The following is a 19,364-nucleotide window of genomic DNA, read 5'->3' on the forward strand; positions in this document are numbered from 1 at the left end:
TGCTCCCAGGAACTGTCCAGGGCTTGCAGATCCCCAGACCTGCTCCACCGCCCAACCGTCCGTCTGAGGGTGTCCAACACCAAGGCCATACGCTGCCCTAGCCCTACCACCACCCAACGAACATGCCTGTCCCTGGAGATGGGGCTCAGGAGACCAGATATGATGTATACACTGCACCAGCCTGGCCCATGGCCTCTAGCCCCAGCCAGCCCATGAGTGGGGAGGCCTGGGACCCAGCTGAAGGGAATCAGAGCTTAGGGGTGGGGGTGGGCAAAGGAGTTGTTGGGGAGGAGCCTGTCTGGAGCAAATTGAAAAATTGGAGGGGGAGAGTTGGGGGTTGGGCCATTGAAATGTTTCATTTCAACCAAGTCATTTTGCTTTTGACCACTATTAACCATGTTTGAGTATTGGGTTGTGTTATTTATTATTTCAAGCACTTTACAATGAAAGGAATGTTGGAAAGTGATGATCCTGTTTGGAAAATATTCCTGGTTTCAACTATTTTTTTTGCTGAAAAACCTCTAAATAAAAATTTAGGAAAAAATCAGAACATTTGGCTATTTTGGGGTTGAAAGGACTCGGTGTTTTGAAATTCCTTTTAATTTTACTTTAAAAAAAATCAAAACCATTTCAAAAGTAGCAATAACCAGCACTTTACTGCTTGAGGTCCTGGTTTATGGTAAGTGTGATTGAGTATGTGGGTTGTGTTGTGTGGGTCTGTGTGGGTGGCAAACGAGGGAGGGGTGCTGCAGTCAGAAGCTACAAGTGTTTGGGGCTTTGGTTGTGTTGGTATGTGGGTGGTTGTGTTGATTTCTGTGCAGGTTGTGTTGTGCTGGGAGAGTTGTGCGGATCTGGGTGGGTGGCAAATGAGGGCTACTGGTTGTGTTGTGTTGGTTTGTGTGTGGAGTGAGTTGTCTGGTGTTAGAGAGCTTATTCCTTCATTCTCACCCTTCCCTGGTCCTTCTCGCATGAACAGAGAGCAACAATACCCGAAGTCCGAAGATGCAAACAATTCGATGTTTATTGGGGTGAACTTTCAGCAAGCTTAAATTCAAGTTCCTTTTCCTTATTTTCAAATCCCAGCTTACTTCCTGTTTGCCCCTAATTTATATAGTAATATTTTCAGCTATACCTTAACCAATCATTCTACTAAAATTTACCTAACCAATCCTAACGTATTGTAACATGATTAGCTAACCAATTATGTCCCACCACCTTAATTAGTTTACACCAAGCAAAATTAATTATACAGCAGACAGAAACAATCACAGAACCAGACAGAGACCATGCAAATAAACATACAAAACAATACAGAAGTGAGGATTTCACAACTACATCTATACAGACATAAGGGTTCTCCAGCTGTGTCTATTGATAAGTGAGTTCTTACCAGACAGAAAACTATCAAACTAAATTTCTAAGCTCTTTCCTTTCTCTGGAGGTGATAGATCGAATCACCTTCCTAACAGCCCCAGATTGCCTTATTTTAATATGACTAGTTTGGAATGTGAGGACGTGACCATACATTTCCCAGTTTATGGCTGCTAAAGAACCAGGCCTCTCAGACTCTCACAGTAAGAGAAGGCCACTACACAGACAGTGATTTTTTATTCTTTCTTTTATACCTCTATAACTAGCTAAGTGATAAGAATACACCTAAATTCTTAAAGTATAGGCACTTTGCAGACAGGCCTGAATATCTATATCCTAACATCTGGGTCTGTGCAGGTGGCGAATGAAGGTGTGTGCTGCAGTGAGGGGCTATGCGTGTTTGGGTTGTTGTGTTGTTGTGTGAGTGGTTGCTGCGATGCTGGCAGACCAGATGCCAACTCTTACCCAGGCTGCAGGCATTAGCTCAGAACTGACAAACTCAGAGCTGGAGACCAGAGCACTGCCGGAAGCTGGGAATGGATGACAGGGGATGGATCACTTGATGATTACCTGTTCTGTTCATTCCCTCTGGGGCACCTGGCATTGGCCACTGTCGGAAGACAGGATACTGGACTAGATGGACCTTTGGTGTGGATGTTTTTATGTTACCTGTATGGTAGTTTTGCTCAAAATAGATATTAGTCTTAAAAAAAATATTTAGTGTTTAGACCAGGGGTGGGCAAACTACAGCCTGCGGGCCGGATTCGACCCGCCAGCCATTTTAAACCAGCCCTCGAGCTCCTGCTGGGGAGCAGGGTTGGGGGCCGCTCCACGCGGCTCCCGGAAGCCCCGGCACGGCCCTGCTCCAGCTCCTATGTGTAGGGGCAGCCGGGGGACTCCACTCTGCATTCTGCCACCCGTCCCAAGTGCCACCCCCGCAGTAGGAGCCAGAAGGGGACATGGCCGCTGCTTCCAGGAGCTGCTTGACGTAGGCACCGCCCAGAGCCTGAGCCATTCCCTGCACCCCTGCCCCAGCCCTGATCCTGCTTCCGCCCTCTGAACCCCTCAATCCCAGCCAGAGCATCCTCCTGCACCCCAAACTCCTCATCCCTAGCCCCACCCCAGAGCCTGCACCACCAGACAGAGCCTTCACCCCCTCCCACACCCCAACCCCAACTCTGTGAGCATTCACGGCCCGCCATACAATTTCTATTCTCAGATGTGGCCCTTGGGCCAAAAAGTTTGCCCAGCCCTGGTTTAGACTCTACAAAACGCTTGTAAATTGCAGCCTGCCTTCATCTCACTTGTGATGTCTGTAACCCAGGCTATTGGGTAAGATTTAAGTGTTTGCTCTGAAACAGTAAAGCCCCACAGGCAAGAGCAAACCAGTGTGAAATGCTAGTTTGCCACAGGAGGTGCCATCTCCTGTCCAACAGGAAACGGGCCCTAGACCCCAGACAACCCTTGTGGCATAGCAGAGGACAAATGACTATGTTGATTGCTCTACATCCCCCATCAAGAGGAGACCAGCGTGTGAACGCCTCCCTTTATCTTGGCAGAAGGGAATAAAAATCTCTGGCAGTAAGAAACTGCATCTGTTTGGACTCTGAGGGGCCAGAGACCCCAAACTGAAGCCAGAGACCCCCAGGGGCTGCCTCCCCGGGCCGTCCTGAGAGATACTTTGAGCTGACAGATCTCACTACAACTCTGTCCTGTTAAGCCAGGTCTGTGCTATACACAGAGCTTCTCCCACTGGCACAGCTACTGCCTCGTGCGGAGGCGGAGTTATGAACCTGTCAGGAGATCTCGCTCCTTTCAGCATGCAGTGTCTTTGCCAGACGTGCTACAACGGCAGCTGTGCTGATGCATGTTTGTAGTGTAGACCTGCCCTTCGGGTTTAGATGGGAACTCATTGGTGTGGATATGTTTTGTAGCCAATTATTTGAGTTTATTATCCAGTTACTGTATGATGTTATAATTAATTAATGTGGCATGAGATATAGAATCATTGTATGTTAAATAGAATTAATTTGTAGGATTATAGAAGTATAAGATTGATCAGTATTTAGAGGGAATCATGTATTAGATAGCTAAGTAAGAAAGGCAGAAACACAATACCTGTAGGTTGAGGCCTTCAAGATTTTAGCTTAGCTATTTTAGACCTTGGAGATAAGAAATGCTGACATAAGTAAGCAGGGGCGGCTCTAGAAAATCCGCCGCCCCAAGCAGGGCGGCGCGCTGCGCCGCTCGCGTCACCCTTCCCCGGTCCCGCGGCCGGGGCAAAAGTGTCTGTGGACCGTCCCGTGGTCCCGCGGCTCCGGTGGAGCATCCGCAGGCATGCCTGCGGGAGCTCCGTCCGAGCCGCGGGACCAGCGCACCCGCCGCAGTCATGCCTGCGGGAGCTCGAGCGGAGCCGCGGGAAGAGGGGACCCTCCGCAGTCATGTCTGCGGCAGGTCCGCTCATCCTGGGACTCCGGTGGACCTCCCGCAGGCATGACTGCGGGAGGTCCGCTGGAGCCAAATGCCGCCCTGCCGGCAAAATGCCGCCCCACGCGCCTGCTTGGCGCGCTGGGGTCTGGAGCCAGCCCTGTAAGTAAGTGAGCGAAGAATAACCTGATGCCCTACAATTATGGGAAAAGAGCTACCAAGGGGTAATATTGTGAAAAATTATCCAGATGATTAATTTTAAATCACAAAAATGCTGTAAAGATATATCTGTTTCTAACATGTGTCTTAACCACAGGATACAGGTTGTGTGTCAGTGTTAATGAGCATAAAGAGAACCTACACAACCTGTAGGAATTGGAGTCCTTCAAGTTTCTAGGGGACACAGACCAATAAGGGAAAAAAGGGATGACAATTTCATGTACATGCACAGAATGTGGGTATAGGCAGAATCACATTATAAAAAGGGGGTGTCCAGAGTGGGAAAATTGAGCTTCCTAGGGGAAACTCCAACAAGAGCCACCCCTCTACTGGTGCCAAGTATCAAGGGGCAGCCGTGTTAGTCTCTATCAACAAAAACAATGAGGAGTCTGGTGGCACCTTAAAGACTAACCGATTTATTTGGGCATAAGCTTTGGTGGGTAAAACCCGCCACTTGCATGTATAAGCAGAGTCAGGATGAGCTCTACCCTGACATCTGGTGGTAAATTATGGGGAGTGCAGAAAGAAGTTTCGAGCATTCGCATTAGCATTTCAGTTATTTGCATTGGCACTCCCACCCCACTTAGCATACCGCACAGCAGCCTGGGATGGTTATTTTCACAGCTGTGGGAGCCCCAATTTCGTTGTTATTGGGGCAGGAGCAATAAAATGTTGTCACCCTGATTAAGTAAATGAGGAACTACTAAACTGTCTTATGATAGAGGGTTTCATTATCAAACTAAATAGCACTTGCTAGACAAGGGACATGGGTTCCAAAACCCAGTCAAGAGAGAGGCTGGGGACAGATATCTGTACTTGGTGGTGCAGGCTCCTTGTGTGAGCCAGAAGCACCAGTTCCACCGATGCCTCTCTCCACTGTGGAATGTCAGAGTTAATTTTTGATTCCCTTAAGAATCTAGATACAGGTTACTGAGCTGAACTCACTGGCACTGGGGCTCCCCTACTATGAGCTGGAATCACTAAGAGCTGAAATCACTGAAGAGCTGGACTTGCTGAGCTGAGAGCACTCAATACTGTGCTAATGAGTGGGGGAACCTGAAGCAATACCGTGGAGCAGAGCAGCTGGCAGAGCGGAGTGGAGCAGTTGGTGCAGCCACTGGGTGAGTGGCGCCAAGCAGCTCGCGAGGACGGCTGGAGTGGATCACAGGACAGCTGGCAGAGTGGAGCAGCCCACAGAGCAAGCGGAGCTGAGCTGTTTACGGGGACGACTAGTGGAAGCAGAACCCCACAAAGAGGCAGGGCAGTTGGCCTCGAACCACGTAAGGTGCCCCTTTCTACCCAGGCTGGGGAGGGGGACCTCTGCAGAGAGACTCTTGAACTCTGGGGCTGCACTGACCTGGGACAGAGCCTTTTGGATTGTGGGACTGTGGGTGATTTGGGGGTTGCTGGACTCCAGGGCCCAGAGAGAAGGACACGGCCCAATTTGCTGGGGTGGGTCTTTGCTCACAGTTTGACCTATGAACTCTAGCTGAGGTATTTTCCCAATTTAATGCTTGTTGTTTATCTCATGTAATTAAACCTTTTCTGCTACACCAAGACTCTGTGTTTGCGAGAGGGGAAGTATTGCCTCCTCGAGGCGCCCAGGGGTGTGTGTAAGATTTTCCCAGGTCACTGGGTGGGGGCTCGAGCTGGTTTTGCATTATGTTGTGGGGAAGGGACCCCCATGTATTGAACCCGGCCCTTGCTGCTATTGTTTTGGCCCGGCAGAAGGGCTACACATGTATCTGAAGAAGTGGGTTTTTTTTACCCATGAAAGCTTATGCCCAAATAAATCGGTTAGTCGTTAACGTGCCACCGGACTCGTTGTTATCCCTCTACTGATGATCAATACATCAGAGACCCATCAGACCCTAACACTGCCTAGGGAGGTGTAGCAGGGTGCTTACCCTGCTCCTGCTCTGCAGGAGTTAAAAGCAGCCCTGGGGAGGGCTGTGGCTGGGAGAAAGCAGCTACTAAGCTGATTGGGGAAGCAGCTGCAGCTGGGCCACGCCCCAATCAGGCCACAGCTGGCCCTATAAGAGGGCTGGGGCCAGAAGCTGCGGAGACTCCCGCTAGCTTTGAGAGGGAGGGACCTGACTGCAGGGAGCTGAGAGAAAGTACCTGGACTGGAGCAGAGCTGGGGGAAGGCCAAGGGAGCTGGGGAGCTCTGGCCTGGAAACCCCCCAGGCTGCAGCCTAGTGGAAGGCCAATTAGGTACTGGGGTTGCGGGAGGCAGCCCACGGGTAGGCAGAGTGGCCCTTGTTCTTGTGATTGTGTTACTTGCCTGTGGTTTCATGTGTTCCTATGAGCTCTAGATCTAAAACAGGCTGAGCTAACTCTGATGAACACGAGACCGTAGCCACCAGCCTCCATAGTGTAAAAGAACATCACTAAAATTAACTTTAAATTTAAAATAAAGGCTACAGGTCACTTGCTTTAACCTGTGAATAATTCTCATTCTTTTTTCCTACTTAACCCTTTAGCTCACTTATTACAGGACTGGCTACAGGTGTTGTCTTTGGTGCAAGATCTAGGGGACCAACTGATCTGGGATAAGTGATTGGTCTCTTGGGACTGGAGGCAACTTGCATCCGAAGAAGTGGGTATTCACCCACGAAAGCTCATGCTGCAAAACGTCTGTTAGTCTATAAGGTGCCACAGGATTCTTTGCTGCTTTTACAGAACCAGACTAACACGGCTACCCCTCTGATACTTGAATGTGGTGTGATTTTTGGTGTAAGTGACCATTTAGCACGAAGTCCAGTTTGTCTGGATGGCAAGATAGACAGGAGAGTCTAAGGGGACTGCCTGTGACTCCATGGTGAGACTGTGACAGTGATCCAGGAGTTCACATTTGTTACTGGCTTGGTGAAATCTGGTTATAGACCAGACCACCAGCTTGGGGTGTCTGTCTGGAGAAGGGTGTGCACAGCTGTGATCCACTGCAGACAGCATGGCAGTTGGCTTGATTTGTGTCTGCAGGGTTGTGCTGGGGGAGTCTGTGTTGATTTGTTTGGGCATGGGGGTTGCACAGAATCAACCACTGAAGAACTGTGACAGTTAGTGAATCTCTCCATGCAAATTAGCTGTGAAGTATTAAGGGTGGTGACTGGTGAGTTCCCTCTGTCACAGAGAGCTGGGGCCACTGGCATAGATGGTTGTGTGCTTTCTGGTGTAGTCTATACAGAGGGTCGAAATTGGAACAAAATGGTTTGTTTGAGCAAAAAATTTTTTTTTGAGTTGCCATGAATTTAGAAAAAAAAATCATTGTCAATACAGTCAGGAACTAATCTCTCTCTTTCCCCCCCCCCACCCTCACACACTTTTTTCAGAATTGTCAGGGAACCAAACAATTCATTATTTGCACAGCTCTAAGTATACCCTCCCCCCGGCATGGGCTGGTTAGTCACGTGAACATGTTTTTCACAATAAAAACGGTTTGTTAGGTTTTTTTACAATTTTTGAAAATGAGAAAAATTCAATTAAAAATAATTTGGTGGGAAATCTTTTAAAAGAGACAAGAAGGCTGGCCCTTTCCCACGCCTCATTCCCACCTTTCCCATGCCCCATTCAGTCCTTTCCCGTGTCTCCTTCACACATTTTTTGGGTGTTTTGAAAAGCAGTGAGTGTTCTGGGCTTGTGCTGACGGACTCACTTGTATCCCACCAGGGACGCGTGGCTCTCCCAGCCTGGCCGCCCAGCCAGCAGCGATTGGGGGCAGCCAGACAGTCACAGGCCTGGGCAGCCGTGCTTACGGTACCCACATGTAACCGTTGGCTGATGGGGTTTGCCATGTGGGGAACCGAACCCAACACAACACCAGGGGAAGGAGGAAGCCAGGCCCCAGACAGAGTAGACATGGGCGATCCAGTGGGCAGGGCATCCCCTTCTAGTCCAGCCTGTTTAGGGAACCCATCATTGGTGTCAGTTCCCCAGGGCGGCTTCCAACTGAATGCAGCAGAGCCCTCCATGGCCACACAGTTAGGCAGATACTGCAGCAGTTCTGCAGAAAAGGACCTGGGGATTACAGTGGACGAGAAGCTGGCTATGAGTCAGCAGTGTGCCCGGGTTGCCAAGAAGGCTAATGGCATATTAGCCACTAGAATGATCCGAGGAATGGAAGGCCTGTCGTATGAAAGGAGACTTGAGGAGCTCGGTTTGTTTTCCTTAACCAAAAGAAGGACAAGAGGAGATATGATTGCACTCTTTAAATATATCAGAGGGATAAATACCAGGGAAGGAGAGGAATTATTTCAGCTCAGTGCTAATGTGGACACGAGGACAAACGGATATAAATTGTCAGTTAGGAAATTTAGGCTTGAAATTAGACGAAGGTTTCTAACCATCAGAGGAGTGCAATTCTGGAACAGCCTACTGAGGGAAACAGTGGGGGCGAAGGACCTCCATGACTTTAAGATTAAGCTGGATAAGTTTATGGAGGGGATGGTATGATAGGATAACGGGCTTAGTCAATAGGTCAGTAACGTGCCACACTGGTAATTAGTACAAAGGGTCACTGTTGGGATATTGTTAGCCCTTTCCAGAGGGTCTGGCTGGAGAGTCTTGCCCGCATGCTCGGGGTTCAGCTGATCGCCATATTTGGGGTCGGGAAGGAATTTTCCTCCAGGATAGATTGGCAGTGGCCCTGGAGGTTTTTCGCCTTCCTCCGCAGCATGGGGCAGGGGTCGCTTGCTGGTGGATTATCTGCTACTTGAAGTCTCTAAATCACGATTTGGAGCATTCAACAGCAGAGTCAAGGGAGAGAATTAGTTCAGGAGTGGGTGGATCGGCTTATGTGGCCTGCATCTTGCAGGAGGTCAGACTAGATGATCATAATGGTCCCTTCTGATCTTGAATTCTGCAGCACGGTATGGGGAGGAGGTGACCAGCTCTCTGTGGAGAAAGAAGTAGTTCGGGGCTATTTAGGAAAGCTGGATGAGCACAAGTCCATGGGGCCGGATGCGCTGCATCCGAGGGTGCTAAAGGAGTTGGCCGATGAGATTGCAGAGCCATTGGCCATTATCTTTGAAAAATCATGGCGATCGGGGGAGGTCCCGGATGACTGGAAAAAAGCTAATGTAGTGCCCATCTTTAAAAAAGGGAAGAAGGAAGATCCAGGGAACTACAGGCCAGTCAGTCTCACCTCAGTCCCTGGAAAAATCATGGAACAGGTCCTCAAGGAATCAATCCTGAACCACTTAAAGGAGGGGAAAGTGATCAAGAACAGTCAGCATGGATTCACCAAGGGCAAGTCATGCCTGACTAACCTAATTGCCTTCTATGACGAGATAACCGGCTCTGTGGATGAGGGGAAAGCAGTGGATGTACTATTTCTGGACTTTAGCAAAGCTTTTGATACAGTCTCCCACAGTATTCTTGCCAGCAAGTTAAAGAAGTATGGGCTGGATGAATGGACGGTAAGGTGGATAGAAAACTGGCTAGATGGTCGGGCTCAACGGGTAGTGATCAATGGTTCCATGTCTAGTTGGCAGCCGGTATCAAGTGGAGTGCCCCAAGGGTCGGTGCTGGGGCCGGTTTTATTCAATATCTTCATTAACGATCTGGAGGATGGTGTGGACTGCACCCTTAGCAAGTTTGCAGATGACACTAAACTGGGAGGAGTGGTTGATACGCTGGAGGGTAGGGCTAGGTTACAGAGGGACCTAGACAAATTAGAGGATTGGGCCAAAAGAAATATGATGAGGTTCAACAAGGACAAGTGCAGAGTCCTGCACTTGGGACGGAAGAATCCCATGCACTGCTACAGACTAGGGACCGAATGGCTGGACAGCAGTTCTGCAGAAAAGGACCTAGGGGTTACGGTGGACGAAAAGCTGAATATGAGTCAACAGTGTGCCCTTGTTGCCTTTAATTTCAAAAGGGGGAACTATACAAAAATGAGGGGGTTAGTTAGACAAAAGTTAAAAGGTACAGTGACTAAAGTGAAATCCCTGCAAGTTGCGTGGGCCCTTTTTAAAGACACCATAATAGAGGCCCAACTTCAATGTATACCCCAAATTAAGAAAAACAGTAAAAGAACTAAAAAAGAGCCACCGTGGCTTAACAACCATGTAAAAGAAGCAGTGAGAGATAAAAAGACTTCCTTTAAAAAGTGGAAGTCAAATCCTAGTGAGGCAAATAGAAAGGAGCACAAACACTGCCAACTTAAGTGCAAGAGTGTAATAAGAAAAGCCAAAGAGGAGTTTGAAGAACGGCTAGCCAAAAACTCCAAAGGTAATAACAAAATGTTTTTTAAGTACATCAGAAGCAGGAAGCCTGCTAAACAACCAGTGGGGCCCCTTGATGATCAAAATTCAAAAGGAGCGCTTAAAGATGATAAAGTCATTGCGGAGAAACTAAATGGATTCTTTGCTTCAGTCTTCACGGCTGAGGATGTTAGGGAGATTCCCAAACCTGAGCTGGCTTTTGTAGGTGACAAATCTGAGGAACTGTCACAGATTGAAGTATCACTAGAGGACGTTTTGGAATTAATTGATAAACTCAACATTAACAAGTCACCGGGACCAGATGGCATTCACCCAAGAGTTCTGAAAGAACTCAAATGTGAAGTTGCGGAACTATTAACTAAGGTTTGTAACCTGTCCTTTAAATTGGCTTCGGTACCCAATGACTGGAAGTTAGCTAATGTAACGCCAATATTTAAAAAGGGCTCTAGGGGTGATCCCGGCAATTACAGACCGGTAAGTCTAACGTCGGTACCGGGCAAATTAGTTGAAACAATAGTAAAGAATAAAATTGTCAGACACATAGAAAAACATAAACTCTTGAGCAATAGTCAACATGGTTTCTGTAAAGGGAAATCGTGTCTTACTAATCTATTAGAGTTCTTTGAAGGGGTCAACAAACATGTGGACAAGGGGGATCCGGTGGACATAGTGTACTTAGATTTCCAGAAAGCCTTTGACAAGGTCCCTCACCAAAGGCTCTTACATAAATTAAGCTGTCATGGGATAAAGGGGAAGGTCCTTTCATGGATTGAGAACTGGTTAAAGGACAGGGAACAAAGGGTAGGAATAAATGGTAAATTCTCAGAATGGAGAGGGGTAACTAGTGGTGTTCCCCAAGGGTCAGTCCTAGGACCAATCCTATTCAATTTATTCATAAATGATCTGGAGAAAGGGGTAAACAGTGAGGTGGCAAAGTTTGCAGATGATACTAAACTACTCAAGATAGTTAAGACCAAAGCAGATTGTGAAGAACTTCAAAAAGATCTCACAAAACTAAGTGATTGGGCAACAAAATGGCAAATGAAATTTAATGTGGATAAATGTAAAGTAATGCACATTGGAAAAAATAACCCCAACTATACATACAACATGATGGGGGCTAATTTAGCTACAACGAGTCAGGAAAAAGATCTTGGAGTCATCGTGGATAGTTCTCTGAAGATGTCCACGCAGTGTGCAGAGGTGGTCAAAAAAGCAAACAGGATGTTAGGAATCATTAAAAAGGGGATAGAGAATAAGACTGAGAATATATTATTGCCCTTATATAAATCCATGGTACGCCCACATCTCAAATACTGTGTACAGATGTGGTCTCCTCACCTCAAAAAAGATATTCTAGCACTAGAAAAGGTTCAGAAAAGAGCAACTAAAATGATTAGGGGTTTAGAGAGGGTCCCATATGAGGAAAGTTTAAAGAGGCTAGGACTCTTCAGTTTGGAAAAGAGAAGACTAAGGGGGGACATGATAGAGGTATATAAAATCATGAGTGATGTTGAGAAAGTGGATATGGAAAAGTTATTTACTTATTCCCATAATACAAGAACTAGGGGTCACCAAATGAAATTAATAGGCAGCAGGTTTAAAACAAATAAAAGGAAGTTCTTCTTCATGCAGCGCACAGTCAACTTGTGGAACTCCTTACCTGAGGAGGTTGTGAAGGCTAGGACTATAACAATGTTTAAAAGGGGACTGGATAAATTCATGGTGGATGAGTCCATAAATGGCTATTAGCCAGGATGGGTAAGAATGGTGTCCCTAGCCTCTGTTCGTCAGAGGATGGAGATGGATGGCAGGAGAGAGATCACTTGATCATTGCCTGTTAGGTTCACTCCCTCAGAGGCACCTGGCATTGGCCACTGTCGGTAGACAGATACTGGGCTAGATGGACCTTTGGTCTGACCCGGTACGGCCTTTCTTATGTTCTTATGTTCTTAAACTCTTGAGCATAGTCAACATGGTTTCTGTATCAGAGGGGTAGCCGTGTTAGTCTGGTTCTGTAGAAGCATGGTTTCTGTAAAGGGAAATCGTGTCTTACTAATCTATTAGAGTTCTTTGAAGGGGTCAACAAACATGTGGACAAGGGGGATCCGGTGGACATAGTGTACTTAGATTTCCAGAAAGCCTTTGACAAGGTCCCTCACCAAAGGCTCTTACGTAAATTAAGCTGTCATGGGATAAAAGGGAAGGTCCTTTCATGGATTGAGAACTGGTTAAAGGACAGGGAACAAAGGGTAGGAATTAATGGTAAATTCTCAGAATGGAGAGGGGTAACTAGTGGTGTTCCCCAAGGGTCAGTCCTCGGACCAATCCAATTCAATTTATTCATAAATAATCTGGAGAAAGGGGTAAACAGTGAGGTGGCAAAGTTTGCAGATGATACTAAACTACTCAAGATAATTAAGACCAAAGCAGATTGTGAAGAGCTTCAAAAAGATCTCACAAAACTAAGTGATTGGGCAACAAAATGGCAAATGAAATTTAATGTGGATAAATGTAAAGTAATGCACATTGGAAAAAATAACCCCAACTATACATACAACATGATGGGGGCTAATTTAGCTACAACGAGTCAGGAAAAAGATCTTGGAGTCATCGTGGATAGTTCTCTGAAGATGTCCACGCAGTGTGCAGAGGTGGTCAAAAAAGCAAACAGGATGTTAGGAATCATTAAAAAGGGGATAGAGAATAAGACTGAGAATATATTATTGCCCTTATATAAATCCATGGTACGCCCACATCTCAAATACTGTGTACAGATGTGGTCTCCTCACCTCAAAAAAGATATTCTAGCACTAGAAAAGGTTCAGAAAAGAGCAACTAAAATGATTAGGGGTTTAGAGAGGGTCCCATATGAGGAAAGTTTAAAGAGGCTAGGACTCTTCAGTTTGGAAAAGAGAAGACTAAGGGGGGACATGATAGAGGTATATAAAATCATGAGTGATGTTGAGAAAGTGGATATGGAAAAGTTATTTACTTATTCCCATAATACAAGAACTAGGGGTCACCAAATGAAATTAATAGGCAGCAGGTTTAAAACAAATAAAAGGAAGTTCTTCTTCATGCAGCGCACAGTCAACTTGTGGAACTCCTTACCTGAGGAGGTTGTGAAGGCTAGGACTATAACAATGTTTAAAAGGGGACTGGATAAATTCATGGTGGATGAGTCCATAAATGGCTATTAGCCAGGATGGGTAAGAATGGTGTCCCTAGCCTCTGTTCGTCAGAGGATGGAGATGGATGGCAGGAGAGAGATCACTTGATCATTGCCTGTTAGGTTCACTCCCTCAGAGGCACCTGGCATTGGCCACTGTCGGTAGACAGATACTGGGCTAGATGGACCTTTGGTCTGACCCGGTACGGCCTTTCTTATGTTCTTATGTTCTTAAACTCTTGAGCATAGTCAACATGGTTTCTGTATCAGAGGGGTAGCCGTGTTAGTCTGGTTCTGTAGAAGCATGGTTTCTGTAAAGGGAAATCGTGTCTTACTAATCTATTAGAGTTCTTTGAAGGGGTCAACAAACATGTGGACAAGGGGGATCCGGTGGACATAGTGTACTTAGATTTCCAGAAAGCCTTTGACAAGGTCCCTCACCAAAGGCTCTTACGTAAATTAAGCTGTCATGGGATAAAAGGGAAGGTCCTTTCATGGATTGAGAACTGGTTAAAGGACAGGGAACAAAGGGTAGGAATTAATGGTAAATTCTCAGAATGGAGAGGGGTAACTAGTGGTGTTCCCCAAGGGTCAGTCCTCGGACCAATCCAATTCAATTTATTCATAAATAATCTGGAGAAAGGGGTAAACAGTGAGGTGGCAAAGTTTGCAGATGATACTAAACTACTCAAGATAATTAAGACCAAAGCAGATTGTGAAGAGCTTCAAAAAGATCTCACAAAACTAAGTGATTGGGCAACAAAATGGCAAATGAAATTTAATGTGGATAAATGTAAAGTAATGCACATTGGAAAAAATAACCCCAACTATACATACAACATGATGGGGGCTAATTTAGCTACAACGAGTCAGGAAAAAGATCTTGGAGTCATCGTGGATAGTTCTCTGAAGATGTCCACGCAGTGTGCAGAGGCGGTCAAAAAAGCAAACAGGATGTTAGGAATCATTAAAAAGGGGATAGAGAATAAGACTGAGAATATATTATTGCCCTTATATAAATCCATGGTACGCCCACATCTCAAATACTGTGTACAGATGTGGTCTCCTCACCTCAAAAAAGATATTCTAGCACTAGAAAAGGTTCAGAAAAGGGCAACTAAAATGAGTAGGGGTTTAGAGAGGGTCCCATATGAGGAAAGATTAAAGAGGCTAGGACTCTTCAGTTTGGAAAAGAGAAGACTAAGGGGGGACATGATAGAGGTATATAAAATCATGAGTGATGTTGAGAAAGTGGATAAGGAAAAGTTATTTACTTATTCCCATAATACAAGAACTAGGGGTCACCAAATGAAATTAATAGGCAGCAGGTTTAAAACAAATAAAAGGAAGTTCTTCTTCATGCAGCGCACAGTCAACTTGTGGAACTCCTTACCTGAGGAGGTTGTGAAGGCTAGGACTATAACAATGTTTAAAAGGGGACTGGATAAATTCATGGTGGCTAAGTCCATAAATGGCTATTAGCCAGGATGGGTAAGAATGGTGTCCCTAGATTCTGTTCGTCAGAGGATGGAGATGGATGGCAGGAGAGAGATCACTTGATCATTGCCTGTTAGGTTCACTCCCTCTGGGGCATCTGGCATTGGCCACTGTCGGTAGACAGATACTGGGCTAGATGGACCTTTGGTCTGACCCGGTACGGCCTTTCTTATGTTCTTATGTTCTTATGCCAAGAAGGCTAATGGCATTTTGGGTTGTATAACTAGGGGCATTTCCAGCAGATCGAGGGATGTGATCATTCCCCTCTACTCAGCACTGATGAGGCCTCATTTGGAGTACTGTGTCCAGTTTTGGGCCCCACACTACAAGAAGGATGTGGATAAATTGGAGAGAGTCCAGCGGAGGGCAACAAAAATGATTAGGGGGCTGGAGCACATGACTTTTGAGGAGAGGCTGAGGGAACTGGGATTGTTTAGTCTGCAGAAGAGAAGAATGAAGTGGGATTTGATAGCTGCTTTCAACTACCTGAAAGGGGGTTCCAAAGAGGATGGATCTAGACTGTTCTCAGTGGTAGAAGATGACAGAACAAGGAGTAATGGTCTCAAGTTGCAGAGGGGGAGGTTTAGGTTGGATATTAGGAAAAACTTTTTCACTAGTAGGGTGGTGAAGAACTGGAATGGGTTACCTAGGGAGGTGGTGGAATCTCCTTCCTTAGAGGTTTTTAAGGTCAGGCTTGACAAAGCCCTGGCTGGGATGATTTAGTTGGGTTTGGTCCTGCTTTGAGCAGGGGGTTGGACTAGATGACCTCCTGAGGTCCCTTCCAACCCTGAGATTCTATGATTCTATGATTCTATATTGAGCTGCATTAGTAGGGGCATTGCCAGCAGATCGAGGGAAGTGATTATTCCCCTCTATTTGCCACTGGTGAGGCCACATCTGGAGTACTGTGTCCAGTTTTGGGCCCCCCACTACAGAAGGGATGTGGACAAATTAGAGAGTCCAGTGGAGGACAATGAAAATTATCAGGGGGCTGGGACACATGACTTACAACAGGGGTCTCAAACTCAAATGACCCCGAGGGCCGCATGAGGACTAGTGCATTGGCCCGAGGGCCGCATCACTGACACGCCCCCTTGCTGCCCCTGGCCCCACCCCCAATCCACCCCTTCCATGAGGCCCCGCCCCTGCCCTGTCTCTTCTCCACCTCCTCCCCTAAGCGCGCGGCTCCCCGCTCCTCCCCCCTCCCTCCTGGAAAGTGCTAAGCGCCACCAACAGCTGTTTGGTGGCTTGGCGGCGGGGCACTTAGGCGGCGGGTCCCGGAACAGAAGGGGCCCCCCACCGCCGAAGACTGGGCTGCGCTTTGGCGGTGGCGGGTCCCTCTTTTCCCCACCCCGGCCGGTCCCGCTTCCCACCCCGGCCCCGGCCGGTCCCGCTTCCCTCCCCCACCCCCCGACCCGGCCCGGCCCCGGCGGGTCTCGCTTCCCTCCCCCACCCCCCGGCCCGGCCCCGCCCCGGCGGGTCTCGCTTCCCTCCCCCACCCCCCGGCCCGGCCCGGCCCGGCGGGTCTCGCTTCCCTCCCCCACCCCCCGGCCCGGCCCCGGCCCCGGCGGGTCTCGCTGCCCTTCCCCCCCCGCCCACGGCCCGGCCCCGGCCCCGGCGGGTCCCGCTTCCCACCCAGGCCCCGGCCCGGCCCCGGCGGCTCCTGCTTCCCCCCCCTTACCCGAGCGCGTCTCCGGCGAGGCCTGAGCTCCGTCCCGCTCAGAGCCGCGTGGTGAGGGGGCGGGGCTGTGAGCTCCACGCCGAGCGCAGCGCTCAGCCCAGAGCTCCCAGCCCCGCCCCCTCCCCACGCGGCTCGGATCGGGGCGGGGCTCAGGCGCTCGGACGGAGACTCGGCGCTCTATGCGCCGAGGCTCCAGGAGAGGGGCGGAGGCGGGAGCCTCCGCTTTTCTCTTGGGGGCCCCTGCGGAGCCCGGGGCCCGGGGCAAATTGCCCCCTTTGCCCCCCCCTCTGGGCGGCCCTGGGGAGCTCCGCGGGCCGCAGGGAAGAGCTCCGCGGGCCGCATGTTTGAGACCCCTGACTTACAAGGAGAAGCTGAGGGAACTGGACTTGTTTGGTCTGCAGAAGAGAAGAGTGAGGGGGGATTTGATGAAGCAGCAAAGAATCCTGTGGCACCTTATAGACTAACAGACGTTTTGCAGCATGAGCTTTCGTGGGTGAATACCCACTTCTTCAGATGCAAGTGGGTTTTGATAGCAGCCTTCAACTACCTGAAGGGGGGTTTCAAAGAGGATGGAGCTCGGCTGTTCTCAGTGGTGGCAGATGACAGAACAAGGAGTAATGGTCTCAAGTTGCAGTGCGGCATGTCTAGGTTGGATATTAGGAAAAACTATTTCACTAGGAGGATGGTGAAGCACTGGAATGGGTTACCTAGGGAGGTGGTGGAATCAGTTGTTAAACACACTGAAGGAGCCCGTATAATGCAAGCAGGACACAAGCTCTCTCCTGTTGGCTTACAGCATCTTCGCCAGACGTGTTACTGTGGCACACCTGCCCTGGTGTACATTTGTAGTGCAGACCTGCCCTAAGACAGGAAATGCTTAACCATTCCCATGAGTCAAATCAAGGCATTCTGAGAGCGGAAGCAAGAGGTAGGCAGATATTCGACTGAACATGCAGGACAACTTGTAGAAGGATGTCAGGAACATAGGCCAAGTAACCAAAAAGAATCATCATAACCTCTTGAGATTCCCGATCTGCCATGGCAGGAGACAGCTGCAGGCAGTTTTGACTTTGGCAGACATGTCTTCTCCAAATGGCTACTTTTCCAAATGTCTAGAAGTTCTGTGTCAGCCAGAGAAGTCAGCGTGCTGTGTTACTAGTAACTGAGAGCTGTATTTGCATGCCAGGTCATCCTGAAGAATTAGGGAGTGACCAAGTTCTGTTTGCAAGCACAGAAGTGGGTAACTTTGTGAGATCTGGGGGAGCATCATCCAGCCCTGGACACCCGCAATGGAACAGAATGCTGGGTAGACCGTTCCGATGATGAAATCCACGTTTCGCAAAACAGCTGCATCAGGCAAAGATTCTTCCTCGGCTCTTTTGGACTTGAGAAAAGCACCACTAACAGGAATACTGCCCTGCACGTGATGGGGAGGATGTTGCGAGCTACTCTTCCATTCTCACACGCACTGCTACAACCCAAAGGGCTCACACCACATTAAAGCAACTACAGGAAAGACAGACAAGATGCTATGACTTGACAGCTACACTGCTCTGTGTTCCATTGCCGTGATCCAATATCCATGGGAACAACACCAGGTTGGCGAGCATCAAGGGTGCTAGTGATGAGTCCAGACAGCCATTATCCTATTGAGACATGCACAGGAGAATATTACTTCTGTACCTGAAGGTGCCTAAGAGCTGACCGGAAACTGCTGACATCGGATACACAACAGCAGCAGCAGTCCCCAGCCTGCAAGCCAGCGATCAGCATTGACACCAGCGTCTTCTGAGACACAGGTTTCAGCTGGACCATCAGAAAGTCAGTTCACAGGAGATGGCCAGCAGGATACCAAGGTTTGTGCTCCCCGTCTGGACGGGAACTGCACACAAAAGCAGCCTCAGGCAGTGGGGAAGCGCGAGCTCCCAGCATTACATGTTGACAGCCTGCACAGCTCAGGATTACACAGCTAGCGGCCAGCAGTGCGTGGAGCAGGCCGCATGCTGAGGGCCCAGTCGGTTGGAGGTGTTTAGGGGTGGGGTTTGAAGAAGAAAAGGAGCTGTAGCGTATGGTGGTGCTGGTCTCTGTAAAATTAGGCACATGTAGTTGGCAGAGGGGTCCTGTTGGGTGGGGCAGACACAGGCAGGGCAGAGTCTGGAGGACTCCCCTTGATATGTAACAGAGTTGGGGTGAAATGCTGGGCTCATGCTGGGGTCCTGGAATATGGGGACTGCATTGTGCTTACCAGGAGGATGCTTTCAGCTGCCTGGAGCTGCCCCCAGCTCCACCCTGTGGGTTCCGGGGGCAGGGAGACACCTCAGTGAAATCGAGCTCAATGGATCAGTCCCGAGCCCGCGGGATTCAGCCCTGTCCAGGCCTTGCACATCCCCAGACCTTCCCCACAATCCTTCCGCCCCCAGGCCATATGCTGCACTAGCCCTGCTGCATCCCAGTGATCAGCGGCCCAATACACCTGCTGTGATATTCTGTACCTCATGGGAACCCCCTGAACCCCCATATTTATCCTTATAAAATGATTGTGTGGTGTCCAATGCAAAGTTTATTTTGGGTGTCTTCGGAAGGCTCATGATGCACTGATTGTTGTTACAGTAATGTTATGTTATAGGCTGTAATTTCGTGTGTATATAGTTATGAGGCTGAAAATGTGTCCTCATGGCTTGAAAGAAAACCAGGCAAAAACTCCACAAGAGCAGAGGGGCAATTCACACCTCATCAGGGCATGTATGGGACAAACCCAGCCCAGCCTCAC

This window comes from Mauremys mutica, chromosome 7 (assembly GCF_020497125.1).
Source record: "Mauremys mutica isolate MM-2020 ecotype Southern chromosome 7, ASM2049712v1, whole genome shotgun sequence".
NCBI lineage: Eukaryota > Metazoa > Chordata > Testudines > Geoemydidae > Mauremys > Mauremys mutica.